The sequence below is a fragment of the Octopus bimaculoides genome, chromosome 10 (assembly GCF_046866305.1).
Source record: "Octopus bimaculoides isolate indiv1 chromosome 10, ASM4686630v1, whole genome shotgun sequence".
Classification (NCBI taxonomy): domain Eukaryota; kingdom Metazoa; phylum Mollusca; class Cephalopoda; order Octopoda; family Octopodidae; genus Octopus; species Octopus bimaculoides.
Window position 1 is genome coordinate 32591356 of NC_142937.1, and position 15890 is coordinate 32607245.

The following is a 15890-nucleotide window of genomic DNA, read 5'->3' on the forward strand; positions in this document are numbered from 1 at the left end:
AACCCTGACCCTAACCCTAACTGTAAGTACAGAAATGTCTTGAAATTTTTGTCCGAATCATAATGTCCGTATTTTTCCGCATATTTAGAAAAAAAAGAAAGAAAAAATTCGTTATTTTGAACTATTGATATTCAGCGTGACAAGGCTGGCCCTTTGAATTACATGCACAACAGAAACAGGAAGTAAGAGAAAGTTGTGGTGAATGAGTACAGCAGGGTTCGCCACCATCCCCTGCCGGAGCTTTGTGGAGCTTTAGGTGTTTTCGTTCAATATACCCTCACAACGCCCGGTCTGGGAATCGAAACCACGATCCTATGACCGCGAGTCTGCTGCCCTAACCACTGGGCCATTGCGCCTCCACTAGTGACAAGTGTCTATGTACCGTTTGTACCATGAAATCCTCAGATTTTGATCTCTAATAGAGGCACAAAACTATAGGGGTATGGATGTAGTCAATTAGTTCATTACAACTTTACAGGAAACATACCGTATAACTCGGAAGACATATTGTATAACCAGGAAGCAAACTTACTAGGCCTATACTAAAATAGAATAGAAGGAAAATAAAACATTTTTTTTTTCGGAAATTATAGTTTACCCCCTCCCCCTCTCTTTCGTTATTGGTGCAAGTTTTACCGCCTATATTGTGACCAGAAATTCTTTGGGTACAAATATATTTCCTTTTTAAAGAATTTTCCCATTGAATTTTTTTTGGGGGGGGGGGAGATATGAAAGAATATTTTTACCATGTAGTTTTTCTTCGTCCAAGATTTTAATTAGTTTAATGAATAGTAAACAATATCAGGAAATAATCAGAGCAATTTTTGTTCTTAGATTTCTTTCTTCGTAATCTACACTGATAATTTTGTTGCATAAAATGAAAAATAAATAAACAACACATTTGATTTTTTTTTCTTAATTATTAGTAAGTGTAAAATTTTGTTATACAAAAAATTTTTTTTATACAGATAGATTTTTTTTTATTTGATTATATTTTCAATAAAAAGTTTTTATTTCTTTGAAAAACAAAAGCATACGTGTACATGTTAGAAAACTATTGAAACAGTATACACACATACATACGTGTATATACCTGCATGTCTACATTGTGTGTATGCTCATGCATATACATGTGTGTGGATGTGCATGCATATGTGTTGAGAATTGTATGTATGTATGTATGTACGTGCAATATTCTGTATGTATGCATTAAATCATGCACACAATTATTCGTGATTTATAAACCAGTACATTAAATCATTTCTGTATCAAACTATTCTTCGCTGAATGAAATAGTATTTAATTCAAAAGCGATTACTTAGAGAGAATAAAAAACTGAACCATATTTTTTAGTACGTAATTCTTTAATTATCTAAGCTCAAGAGTCTCTACACGGTCTCTCGATCAGCTAGAAATAAGCAGTTCCTTCAACACTCTATTATCTTGGAAAAGAAAAGGAAGGACATATTGAATAATGTGATCCTATCTGCTCCCAAAGGAATGTGGTCATCTTAGCTGCAAAATCTTTGATTATAGATCTGCTCAGTGCTAACCAAGGGTTAAACAGTGACAACATATCAATCATCATCAACATCCACAGCATAGTTAAAGCAAAACCTGCAAAGCAGTACAATATCTCCAGCGAGTCAAAGAATCGTAATTAGTGCAGCCAATTTACTAAATTAACGGAGTTGGAGAGCGTTGATACCTTTCAAAATAAAGGAAATGATTCCAAGGTGGACTCGAAACTGGACCTCAACCACCATTACCCTATAAACACCTAATATTATCTCTACTAAGTGAAAATTAATAGGAAGATACTCAGAGGTGCGTACGTGTGTGAGAAAGCGTGTTCGTGTATACAACAGCAGACGAGGTGGAAGGAAGAACAGAAGACGAAAGCAGCGACAATAATATAAGCTCAGTGAAAGAAGAAAATAGCTACGTGCATGTAGTTACTGTTGCTCGCGACGTATTATCATGACAACTGTACACCATAATTTTTACATTCTCTTACCACAACCTGTTTACTTAGAACAAACCAGAAGCTCGACATTGTTTCCTCTTCCCCACTCATCCTCCCCCTTTTTTTTTTCTTTCTCTTCCAGTCAATTTATTCTTCCTTACAATTTGTTTCCGCTATTTCCCTAACTCAATAATCCTCATTTAAAAAAAAACATTATTTTTCTCATCTGTAAACTGTCTTTATTCTTCCACAAAACAGTTCTCTCCCCACCCTCTTTCTATAGATGTATGAATATGTGTGTGTTTGTGTACATATTTGTGTATATCAGTTGTAGGGGAAGTTGATTACTCTCTACGCCGTGGAAACACCAGATTAACAGGTAACAAGTTATACACGCACACGTATATACATATATATTTTACATATACGCGCACGCGTGTGAGTGTGTATATGTATGACTTAAATCCGCAAAAGTGACAGTGACTCAAGGGTCAACAGTTTCATCTATCGCACCTACCAAACCATGTTTGATAAGTCTTGTGGACGAAAATCTAGCCAGTGAGTCATTGTAAATTCCGCCGATTAAAATAATAATAATTCTTTAAGGAAAAGATCCATACTTTGTACTATAGGAACAAAGCCTGAATTTTTTTTTCTTTTAGAGTTTGTCAGTTATATTGAGCATAGTGCTCAACTGGTACTTATTTCATCCTTTCGAATCGATGACATGCGCGCGCACACACACACACATATAAGAGAAGAAAAAGAAAATGGAGATTAGGAAGTTAATAATTGTTTATTAGTAACAGCAAATTAATCATCAGCCCTTACAGCTGTTTCAATTAATACTCAGTAAATATTAAATAAATATTAAATTTATATGACCTGAGTATAATTATTTTTTCCCTCTGAAGATATTATGCTCAGGTCATATAAATTTAATATATGCTTAAAATTTACTGTGTATTAATTGAAACAGCTGTAAGGGATGATGATTAATTTCCTGTTAATAATAAACAATTATTAACTTCTCAATCTCCGTTTTCTTTTTCTTCTTTCATGTGAATATAAACTATGTTTTTATATATATACCTATTATTTTAAGGAAATTAATTTCCCAAAAACATCTTGCAGATTTCAAAACACTAGCAGGAATTTTCTAAAATGTAAACATGGCCCAAAAATCTCAATTCTGGAGTTAAGGATGTTCCCTGGTTGAGTGAGTCTGTTAGGATTCTCGCGTGTTTAGCAAGGCTTAATTTGCAATACTTTATCCCATTGATATAGCATGAACAACACACACAGGGGTGATAACATTACCAATGCCACCACCACCTCCAGTGATGCCAGCCCCAGCTCCAACAACAATACCGTTGGCAACAGCAACAACAGGCGCAGCACCAACAACACGTACTTACAGAGATACATTGGATGTACTCGGAATTCTCTCAAGCAATGTAACTCCAAACATAGGTCTTCCTTCAGAGTTCCGGAAAGGAGATACGTAATATTTTTGGTCAGTCACATCTGGCAACTAAGAGACAATGGGATCCCATACTCACTCTCATGAAAAATCCTTGAAAACCCAGGCCCCTACATCAATAGGACGAAGCATTGCAAGTTATGCATAGCTGAATGTGCAAGCATCCTAAAAGACTCGCCTGAACCAGGGAACATCCTTAACTCCAGAATGGAGATTTTGGGGCCATGTTTACTTTGTAGGAAATTCCTGCTAGTGTTTTGGAATCTGCAAGATAGCAATACAGCCAGAAGTCAATAGCCAATATTTTTACCTTTGTAGCTTTTTGGAGCCTGCAAGATGGCAGCATGGCTGGAAGTCAATATCCAATGGTAAAGAGAGATAATCCCCTATTGTTTATCTTTGTAGCGAAGCTTTTCCCACTCCATATTTTGAAGAGGTCTTACGCCAACAGGTTTTGGGGTCTGACAATACACCATAAAGCTAAACTCTTTATGGACAGGAAACCCAGAGTAATCCCATAAACCAGCTTTCCCCATTAAAATACACACTGCTCTACATGTTAGAGTGTGCTTCTTCTCTGGATTTGTTTTCTACAAATGATATCTATATATAACCGCGTGTGTATCGTTGGCAATTTCCGCAGCACCATAGTAAACTGCTACAAAGGTAAAGGTGACGCTTTAGACACTAATAATTACAGCGGCATCAAGCTGTTAGATCACGTTATGAAAGTTACGGAGAGGGTCATAGCCCAACTAATTAGGGAGCAAATCAATTTAGATGAGATGCAGTTTGGGTTCGTGCCAGGTAAAAGCACCAATGATGCCATATTTCTAGTGAGACAGCTGCAGAAGAAATATCTAGCCAAGGATAAACCTCTGTACCTGGCCTTCGTTGACATGGAGAAAGCCTTTGACAGTGTCCCCCGATCCCTTATCTGGTGGTCAATGAGGAAACTTGGGATAGAAGAATGGTTAGTGAGAGCTGTGCGAGCCATGTACAGAGATGCTGTCAGTAAGGTGAAGGTTGGAAATGAGTACAGTAATGAATTCCGGGTAGAGGTAGGGGTCCACCAAGGTTCCGTCCTCAGCCCCCTCCTATTTATCATAGTCCTCCAGGCGATCACAGAGGAATTCAAGACAGGTTGCCCCTCGGAGCTCCTCTATGCTGATGACCTTGCACTAATTGCGCAGTCACTATCAGAACTAGAGGAGAAGTTTAAGGTGTGGAAGCAAGGACTAGAATCGAAGGGCCTTAGAGTCAACCTAGCTAAAACCAAAATCCTAATAAGTAGGAAGGTAGATAAAACACAAACCCCTTCAGGTAGATGGCCCTGCTCAGTATGCAGTAAAGGAGTAGGTAGCAACTCTATAAGATGCACCCGGTGCAAGCTATGGACACATAAGAGGTGCAGCAATATCAAAGGCAGATTAACTACAAAGTTAGTCTTTGTATGTGGCAGATGTTCAGGTGCAATAAACACTGTAAACAAACAGGAAACAACTTCTATCTCATTCCAGGGAGAAAAACTAGAGATAGTTGATAGCTTCCGCTATCTGGGTGACCAAGTTAGTAGTGGGGGTGGGTGCGCTGAAAGTGTAACTGCTAGAATAAGAATAGCTTGGGCCAAGTTTAGAGAGCTCCTACCTCTGCTGGCGACAAAGGGACTCTCACTCAGGGTAAAAGGCAGACTGTATGACGCATGTGTACAAACAGCCATGCTACATGGCAGTGAAACATGGGCTGTGACTGCTGAGGACATGCGTAAGCTCGCAAGGAATGAAGCCAGGATGCTCCGCTGGATGTGTAATGTAAATATGCATACCCGTCAGAGTGTAAGTATCTTGAGAGAAAAGCTGAACATAAGAAGCGTCAGTAGTGGTGTGCAAGAGAGACGATTGCGCTGGTTTGGACATGTGGTGAGAATGAATGAGGATAGCTGCGTGAAAATGTCCCACTCCCTAACAGTTGAGGGAACCCGTGGAAGAGGTAGGCCCAGGAAGACCTGGGCTGAGGTGGTGAGTCAAGACCTTCGAACATTGGGCCTCACCGAGGCGATGACTACTGACCGAGACCTTTGGAAATGTGCTGTACGTGAGAAGACCCGGCAAGCCAAGTGAGATCGTTGCCAGTGCCCCTGGACTGGCTCTTGTGCGGGTGGCACATAAGATGTACCATCCTGAGCGTGACCGTTGCCAGTACCGCCTGACTGGCCTTGTAGGGTTTTCGAGCGAGATCGTTGCCAGTGCCCCTGGACTGGCTCTTGTGCGGGTGGCACATAAAAGCACCCACTACACTCTCTGAGTGGTTAGCGTTAGGAAGGGCATCCAGCTGTAGAAACTCTGCCAAATTAGATTGGAGCCTGGTGTAGCCATCCGGTTGCACCAGTCCTCAGTCAAATCGTCCAACCCATGCTAGCATGGAAAGCGGACGTTAAACGATGATGATGATAATCATTATCATCCCTTTCCTTTGGACTTTCCTCTATTTCTGACAAAGAGCTTGGCTCGAAACGTTAAATCCACTTTCCTTGCTTTCCCGAGCATCTGATAATACAGTACTTGTAATCTATGGGAGATTCTCTATACTGATGACCTTGCTCAAATAGCTGAGTCACTATCAGAATTAAAGGAGAAATTTCAGGTGTTGAAGCAAGGTCTAGAACTGAAGGGCCTTAAAGTCAATCTAGCAAAAACCGAAGTCCTAGTAAGTAGGAAGGCAGACAAATCACAAATTCCTTCAGGTAGATGGCCCTGCATGATCTGTAGAAAAGGTGTAGGTAGAAACTCCATAAGATGTACCCAGTGTAAGCTATGGACACATAAGAGGTGCAGCAATATCAAAGGAAGGTTAACTACTAACCTATGTTGTGGGATGCATTCTTCACATGGGAAAGTTTTGGCATTTATAAATAGCCATCTTTCCCGTTTCCTGGCAAGAATAACACTTCTCTGGAAGTGTTATCATGTTTTGTCTTGGTATAAAAGATGGGCTACAGCAAATATTCTGCTCAATACCACAGATTTGCTTGTCCTTAACTAGTTGAGCAAGTCCCTTGGTGGTAAATGATATGTGCATCTCTGATCATGAGCAGAAGTAGTTGGGGAGCAGCATAGCCATGTGTTGAGAGGAATTCTTTGGGGTTTGAATAATTCATCTCTAGAAATGTAGGTGCTTTGTTCATCATTCTTTAACAGATCTTATTCAGAGACCTTTTGAGCAGGATGGGCTACTCAACCTGAAGAACATTCTAACTGGGTCCGACCTGCAAGGTCATGTGCTGTTTATTTTGATATAAGATCACCATGTCATGCAAATATGGTTGTGATGCATGTGCCTAGTGTACCCTTATCAGACAGGTAGTCATGATGAGTATACTGGGCTTCATATTTTTCTATTTCTTTATTGCCCACAGGGGGCTAAACATAGAGGGGACAAACAAAGACAGACAAAGGGATTAAGTTAATTACATTGATCCCAGTGCATAACTGGTACTTATTTAATTGACCCAGAAAGGATGAAAGGCAAAGTCAACCTCGGTGGAATTTGAACTCAGAATGTAACAACACACAAAATACCACTAAGTATTTCACCCGGCATGCTAATGATTCTGCCAGTTCGCTGCCTTTATATAATTGGGCTTCATATAATTGTACCCCAGTGTCACTTTGATGGCATGTGCTGCTCTCTCACTCAATAATAATAATAAGGAAAAGATGTATGATATATAAAGCTTTACAGGGCATACATTTGTTTCAATAAAATGCTGCAATAATTACATAACAGTTTTTCCCAGCATGCTAACAATCTTGCCAGCTTACTGCCTTTACACACACACAAATATAGGTTAAATGGCACAGGTATGAAAACATACATTTATGACTTTGAGTGTCTGTGTCAATAATACAATAAGTTGTTGCTCTTCATCAGCTTATGCAAGTTTATAGTACACTTGCACCCGTGTCATTTAATAAACTTAGTCCTCTGCTCCCAATGATATTACAATAGTGAGGCTTATTTCTTTTGTGTCACATGTGGTTTGTTGATATATATATAAAACAAAATAAAGTTGTAAGATACCGCATGAGTGGAAATATATATGAAAGAAGGTTTGAAAATGCAATCTTAAAAATGTTTATTCACTTGACTGGTTTCACTTTTTTAGAAAAAGATTGTCAAAAGTAAAATGTAAAGCTTTGTATAAGCTTTGTTGTGTTAAGTACTGGTTGTCACAAAAATATTAAAATGCTGGAACACCGCCTTAAAGGGTGATAGTCGAAGAAATTGATCCCAGGATTTATTCTTTGTAAGCCTAGTACTTATTCTGTTGGTCTGTTTTGCTGAACTGCTAAGTCATGGGAACATAAACACACTACTATTGGTTGTCAAGTGATGGTGAGGGGACAAACACAGACACACAAACACAAATATATACATATATATATATATAAATAATAAATGAGTATATGCATATATACATACATGTATGTACATACCTACATCTACATGTATATATAGATGCATATCTGGGTACAGGACGCGGTAAAAAAAAACGTGGACAAAATGACAGAGTACAGAAAACACACAGGCCATATAGAGAACATTTCCTTTATCAGCTGCCACCATTCTAAAACTAAGCGTTTCAAAGAGTTAGGGCAGGACGCATCGTTAGAATGGCTCTTCCTGCGGACCACAAATTAAATTTATGACAGACTTTTTCCGGTTTGCACGTACCAAATCCACTCACAAGGCTTTGGTCGTCCTAAGGCTATAGTGGAAGACACTTGCTGAAGGTGCTATGCAGTGGGACTGAACCCAGGAGCAAGTGGTGGGAGGCAAGCTTCTTACCACACAGCCATGCCTGTGCCTATATTTTTTTTATAAACTTAAAGCTTATAAGTGATCATCGTGTATTAACTGAAGAAAATAGTCTAATATTGGAGTATATAAGGCCTCAACTGAAAAAAGTGGGTTTTCTGTATGTATGGCTATCCAATCCACACTTCTATGTTTCCGTGATAAGTGTGCTACCATTACACCAATGTACCCATTCGCATCTTGTGTATTTGTATGTTTGTGTGTGTGTGCATGTGTGCGCGCCTGTGTGCATGTGTGTGTGTTTATATCTGTATTTTTAGTCCTGAAAGAAGTACGCTTGTCCCTCTGGCCTTCAACTTGATAGACACTTTGAATTGGTGATGCCTGCTGCTTGTTGACTTTAATACTCTACAGATCTAACCACTCTGAAATTTCTGTAAGGATCTTGTCATGTTTCCTCTTGCATCAGCCTTCACCCAGGGCTTTAGGACATGTGGTCAAAAAAGGGTTCAAGGTACAAAAAGTTGCCCCACACTACTTTCAGGCCAAGCCCTCTTCTTTGCCCTAAATTATAAGTTTGTTTGAAGTTGGCAAGGAGTTAGCTACAGCAAACATGAGGAGCTTACCAAGGTCAGTAACTGTTCAGTCAAATGTCTTATTTCATTGTTGTTGAAAATAATAGCAAGAAGAACACTGATTATATCCGTAGCAGAGGGTCATTAATCTCAGGTTATAAATCAGCTTATGGCTGGCTGTCAAGTTCAAGGCCACAGGGAGAAGCACTCTGTCCCTGTCAGATATACTTCACTGCGTTTTTACGATTTTCCTCTGCTGCCTCTTGGACCCTTTGTGCTAGAAGTCCCGTCTTGTCACTGGCATAAACATTTCTCAACTCGTTGCTGTATATATATATATATATATATATATATATATATGTTGTACTTGGGGATGGTCATATTGCCAGTTTAGCCAATAAAAACACACGCACTGTATATTTGGTGTTAATTTGCTTCAGCTTTATATTACATTAATCTTAATCTTATTTCGGCCAGAGTTCTTTCGTCACACTTCTGTGACCTCATCAGTGGTCCTTTGTTTCCTTCTTTCTTATGTGTGTCTCACCTTGCTATCAGCCATTTTGTATTTTGTATTCCTGAATGAATGAATGAATTATCGAATAACAATTGCATAAAATAAAAACAAATATGTAGTTAATGATGAGTAGAATTTGTTTTTCTACTTTTCAGTATTTTGACTTTTTCTGTCATTTAGTAATTTCATTCTTTCTCTTACTATTTCCTTTTCCTGTACTACTTTATTTTCTTATTTTTAACTCTCTCTCTCTCTCCATTTCCTATTCTCACTGTCTGGTTATTCTTTCTTGTTTATTTCATTCTCTTTCGTTTCTTAATCTGCCGCGTTCACTTACTTGTCTCTTAACTCCCCCCCTTATCCTATCTATTTATCTATTCCTCACTTTTCTCCTTTATGGGCGCAGGCATGGTTGCGTTATAAGAAGTTTACTTACCAACCACAATAAACCCGTACCGATAAGTCTTGCGAGGGGATTTGGTAGACGGAAACTGAAAGAAGCCTGTCGTGTGTGTTTGCCCACCACCATCGCTTGACAACTGGTGTTGATTTGTTTACGTTTACGTCACAGCAATTATCTATATATTAATGAACACTTATCAATAAAGACATTCTTGTTTTGAAAATAAAAAACAAAACGTAGCGGTTCAGCAAAACAGACCAACAGAATAAATACCAGGCTGAAAAAAAAAAATACTGTGGACGATTCGTTCGACTAAAACCCTTCAAAGTCGTGCTCCAGCATGGTCACAAGCCAATGACTGAAACAAGATAAATGATATTAAAAGCAACAGCTCTCTTATTTATTCTATTTTCTCCCTTCCCTCCTTATTTTCTCTCCTCCCTCCTTATTTTCTCTCTTTCTGTCTGTTTTCCTTCCTCTTCCTTTCTCTCCACATTTTCCCCTCTCCGCTTACAAGTAGCGACGAGTTGAACTAAGTGTCAATTGATTGACACATATTCGTTTTTATTTATCTATCTATCTATCGTATTTGTCGTTTTTATCTCGCCATCTTTTCTCTTTGTATGTATCAGTGTAAACATTTTTTTTTTCAACATTCAACGCATAAAACTAATTGTAATTGACTCCCCTCTATCTCTCATACTCTATCACTTTTACAACACATTTCTTTCCTGTCTCTCTCCAGCTTTCTTTCATTCTCCCACTTTTACTCTCTCTTTAAATTTTTCTCGCGTCGCTCCACCCTCACTCATTTTACAAGTATTTCCTTTACGTTTATATATATCTCTCTCTAATATTTTCTTCACTATCTGTTTTCTCTCTCTCTCTCTCTCTATTTCTCTCTAACCTACTCTTTCATTTCTTTCTTTTCTCCACTTTTTTTTGCCTATCACTTCCTACTAACTTCTCTCACAATCTTTTTGCTTTTGAAATGGCTTATTCTTCTCTTGTGTTTATTCCTTTTCGTTTCTCGTCTTTTATATTTATATGTCATTAATGCTTCTTAATCTCTGTCTCTCATTTTCTTTCAATCCAGCTCATTTGATATTTCTTCCTTATTTTCCATGTTTCTATATCAATGTATATTTTTCTATTTCTTCATAGCCTTCGCTCTTTACTTTCTTTCTTCTGTGTTTTCAACTTCGTTGTAGCGAGAAAAATCTAAACTTTTTTTGTCATTTAGTTTATTTTCGTTCACTTTCTTCTTCACATCCAGATATGACAGCAGCAATAATGAATTAAATAAATAATTGCTTTTAATAAATGTAGACCTGATTCTTCAGCTTTTGCCTCCATACTCATGCACTTACAATGCTCACAGCAATTATTTGCATTAATGAACACTTTATCAATAAAGACATCCTTGTTTTGAAAATAAAAACAAAACCCTTATTATTATTATCATCATTATAACCATTACTGTTGCACAATTATCAGCAGCAGTATCACACTTATAGTTTTGTCTACTACTAAAACTAATACTGCTGCAAGTTAATTAGAGACTTCTTCCCGCTCCATTGCGTCGCCTTTAAATGCTTATTCTTTCATATTTACTTGTCATATTAGGATCTGCAATTATTTTTTGATTTCTATCCTTCACTATTCCTATAGTTTCACCAAACTCAATCAAACAACAGATTGTCATTGCACTGAGCAGTAGTAATAGTAGTAGTGGTGGTGGTAGTAGTAGTAGTGTTAGTAAATAGTAGTGTTAGTAAATAGTAGTGTTTGTGTGGTGGGAAGAGGAGGAGAATCGGAGAAGGAAACCAGGAGACGGGACTGACTCTTCTCCCGTCATTGTACGTCTGGCGGTCGTACTGCAGCTCACAGTCGGGGGGAAAAGTGTTATTACGGCAAGCAATACTAATAACAACAACAACACCATTACTACTACAACTACTACTATTATCATCATCACTATCAACAACACTAACAAAACAGCAGCATTGATAACACCATTAAGTGTACTACCACCACCACCATCATCATTATTACTCCAACTTATACCAATAATCCATCCCTCACCTCCACCACGAGGGACTGTCGTATTGTTGCGGCCAGGCGTCTACGTTGCTCACTGCAACATCTCCACCGGGTTTGCTGCTACTCATAGTAGTAGTGGCACTACTACAGCTGGTATGTACATACATATGTATATGTATATATATATATATATATATATATATATTTCCATGTATATGTCTGTGTGGACAGTTTCCCTAAATTGTCAAATGAATGGTAACATAACTTGGATATCTTAACTGCATCGTGATGTTTTGTTTATTGTTGTGACACAGCGAGAAAGAAAGTATATATATATACATATATATATACTTGAAGCTATTATAGGGAAACGTATGACAGAGAAAAGAAAAAGAAACGAGACGTGTGTTAACATAGAGACATCGAGAAGGAAATACAAGATAGATTATTGTATGTATGTATGTTATGTTGTGATAATAGGAAGTATTGAGACAGAAAATGAGAATGACACAGATGAAGTGAAATTGGTAGATGCAGAGAGAAAGGAATGGACAGTTTCTGTAGATTTATTATTATTTGTAATCGTGTCTGTAACTGAAGGACAGCGGACAGAGACAGAATGTGTGTGTATGTTTATGTGTCTTTGTGAAAGAAAATACAGTTAATATATAGATGATAGGAAGAAAGATATATCAATGTATATGTAAAAATGATAGACAGAAAATTGATAAAGTGTTTAATAATATGAGATTTGAAATTTGTAGTTACTATTGACGGGATTGTTGTTCTTCTACCTACCATAAATTATGTCGCAGTATCACTTGACAACAAAGCAAGGAGGGAAAATGGTTTGTTGTGTTGTGTTTGTATTTGTCAAATATGTCGACGCCAAAGCCTCAATTTCGTCATATCCAATCTACTCTTTATTTATTATTTATTATTATTGCTGCTTGCTAATCTCGATGTTTGTTGATCTTTCATTTTGTTTGTCTTACCTTGTTTTGGAGTGTTCCTCACCAAAACAACTAACACCACTTGCTCTGTTTTGACTTCATGCCTTTAGAGGAAACCTTCATTTCCCATGTCTTGTTATCCTTGTTTAAGCCTTTTAACCCTAAGTCAGTCCTCACTGAGCAAACCTATTATTATCAAAGGGCGTTCCTACTATAAACATTTCATCTTTTCATATATTCAACACTGCATATTCAAATGTGTGTATACGTGTGTTTTCGATGGTTGAGGCTGACTGGAAGGAGAATTGATTGTTATTTCCAGCAAGTTAAACGATCGTATGAAGGCTCGTTGTTGATGGTGTTGTTACCACAAATTGGCATTACTGCATTCAGTGCTAGCTGTTCTTCAAAACAGAGGTGGTTACCCGAAACTCTATACCTTATATATATAAAAAAAACAGCTACTTCAGTTATGGTGGCACTTTTTTTGCATTGCAGTATTAGTAATGTGTACGTGTGTGTATATATATATATATATATATATATATATATATATATATATACAGGCGAAACTATCAAAGATATTTATGAAAAAGCTATTTTATTGTGTAGCGTTGATATAGATATGTAGCAACTGGAAAACAGCTTCAAACATACTATCTACTGTACTGTATACATGTATATAAAGAACTGTGTATGTTTCATTGTAAACATGTATATTTACGACAGGAAATGCCTTAATTTATTATACATATGGTGTCTATTGTGTATGTTTCATGTGTTGGTGTATACACATACGTACATGCTTAAACACACATATATATAAAGAGAGAGAGAGAGAGACTGTGATATGAAAATTTGTATCTAAGCATATAGTGGGTGTGTATGCATGTAAACTACACACACATGCACGTATGTGTGTATGTATGTTTATGTGTATATAAATGCATAGAGACTTTGGACAGACTTCGTGTATGTCTGGATGTGTGTCTGTTGTACGTTAAATGTACATACAAAAGATGGAAGCGTACCATTGTTTGACTTGTGAAAACTAAGCATAAACATGCATTTATATATATAATATATCATGGCATATCTACACAAGGGTGAGCATACGTTATATATATATATATATATATATATATAAAAGGTATGCCCACATTTGTGTAGGTATGATGTCGAATACAACGCCGTGGCATATCTAACACAAGTTTGCCACCCCAGCTGAGTTCCCTCATAACTTAGAAAAATGGATATTTTTTTTTTCAAATTTATGTTTCCATCTTTTGTACATTTAATGTACACTATATATTCATACATGCAAACATATCAATGTTTGTGTGTGTGTGTATATATATATATATATATATATATATATATATATATATATATAAACGAACAGACGCATATATATATGTATAATATATATATAGACACAAACATACGCGCGCGCGCACACATACACACACACGTATAGACGGATATTGTTAGCTACGTATATAATTAATATGTATACATATACTGTATGTTTATGTGCATATATTCTGCGCTCCTAAAAGATTAAACCAGTTCAATTTGTACATATAAATATTTTGTTTTGAATGTTGAATCTCGAAGCAGAAAAAGCTGTGAAAACGTGTAAATATTTGGTTGTTTAAAAAGCATTTGGATAGAAAGCTTATCTGTACCTATATATATATATATATATATATATATATATATATATATATATATATATATATATATATGCATATGGCTAAGTATCTATCTATACATGTTGAGATTTATTATATTCAAATCAATGTGCATGCATGTGTGTGCTAAATTTAGAAAGTGGCGACATCAATAAAAAAACACTAGCGTTATTGAAATATGTTGTATGAAGATCTTATGTGCCACTTCCTTTGTTTTCCTGTGTACATTTACACAAGATACGTGTTGTGCAGTTAGCTACGGAAACATTCTTTCACACACAGATGTGTATTTCGTTTGACTTCAAGTCATCCCCACTAGGGCCAGCCACTGACACTTGGTATTCTAACAATGACCACCACGTTTTTTTTCTCTATATCTTATAGTATTGCGTGTACAATGTGTTTTATCTTTCATAAGACGGCAGTGTGATGTTTGAGCTAGAGTTGTCTTCTGTCTCTTGCATACTAAGTGACCACATATATACAAGCTACACCGTGAGCACATTGTGTGTGGTACATACATACATACATGTGTGTGTGTGGTGCATACATACATACATGTGTGAGTGTTCTTTTGTTTCTGTCATTGATTGCGGCCATGCTAGAGCATCGCCTTGAGGGGTTTAGCCGAATAAAGCATGATACTAAATCTGTCGATACTTGTGCCGAACCACTAGGCTATGAAAACGTAAACAAGCCTACACCGATAGTCATACTGTGGTGGTGGGACAAATACACATACACTGGCATTTTGATAAGCGCAGTGCACGAAACTCTCGGCCCTTGGGTCACTCTAACTTTTGCCACTTAACTCATGCTTTGAGTTCTAATATCCTCTTTGTATCATGAAGCCTCTCTGTGTGTGCGCGCGATGAAATTATAGAGAAGTGAGAGATAAAATATTTATTCCATATGTTTATGGCTGTTTCATAATCTGTATCTAGTTAAACCACTGATACTAAAGCATCCTGCAGGCATATGATTAAACATATGGGTACACATATATATATAGTTGTGTTATTTCATAAATAATCTAATTTCTCATCAGTACATTTTATGAGTAGTAAATATATGGCCCTGCTGAATTAAGCTACGTCTCCTCTTAAACTTGATATATATTTAACCCCTTAGCCTTCAGATTACTTTGTCAAATATACTGCTTATTTATTCACATTGTTTTGAATTAATCATGTTGAAATTGTAATGATGTAATGTTTTTTTTTTTAGAATGACATTGTTAGCTATGTGTGACAGGTTGGATTCGGATGGTTTGAACGTAAAACATGTAAGGTATTTGGGCCATATATGGTTGGTTTAAATGTTGCACCCCATTTAGATGCCAGAATGTCCATTTTTAGAACATATTGAAACAAATGCATAATTAGAAGCAAATAAGATAGAATAAAGTAATTAGTCAACTACTTTTTTTTACCAAAAA

The 15890-nt window shown here is 36.9% G+C and overlaps 1 protein-coding gene across 3 annotated transcripts in view; it reads left to right on the forward strand.

Moving 5' to 3' along the window:
• The first annotated feature begins 11559 nt into the window (after positions 1–11559).
• LOC106874538 (uncharacterized) overlaps positions 11560–15890 on the forward strand; it is a 39060-nt gene continuing 34729 nt past the window's right edge. For 2 of the 3 annotated variants that reach the window (XR_016243382.1, XM_089358541.1), the window contains exon 1: positions 11560–11958. The gene's annotated coding sequence lies outside the window, so the exon portion shown is untranslated. Of the gene's footprint in view, positions 11959–12409; positions 12654–15890 lie in introns of those variants that run through there. The other variant, XR_016243383.1, reaches the window with a different exon arrangement.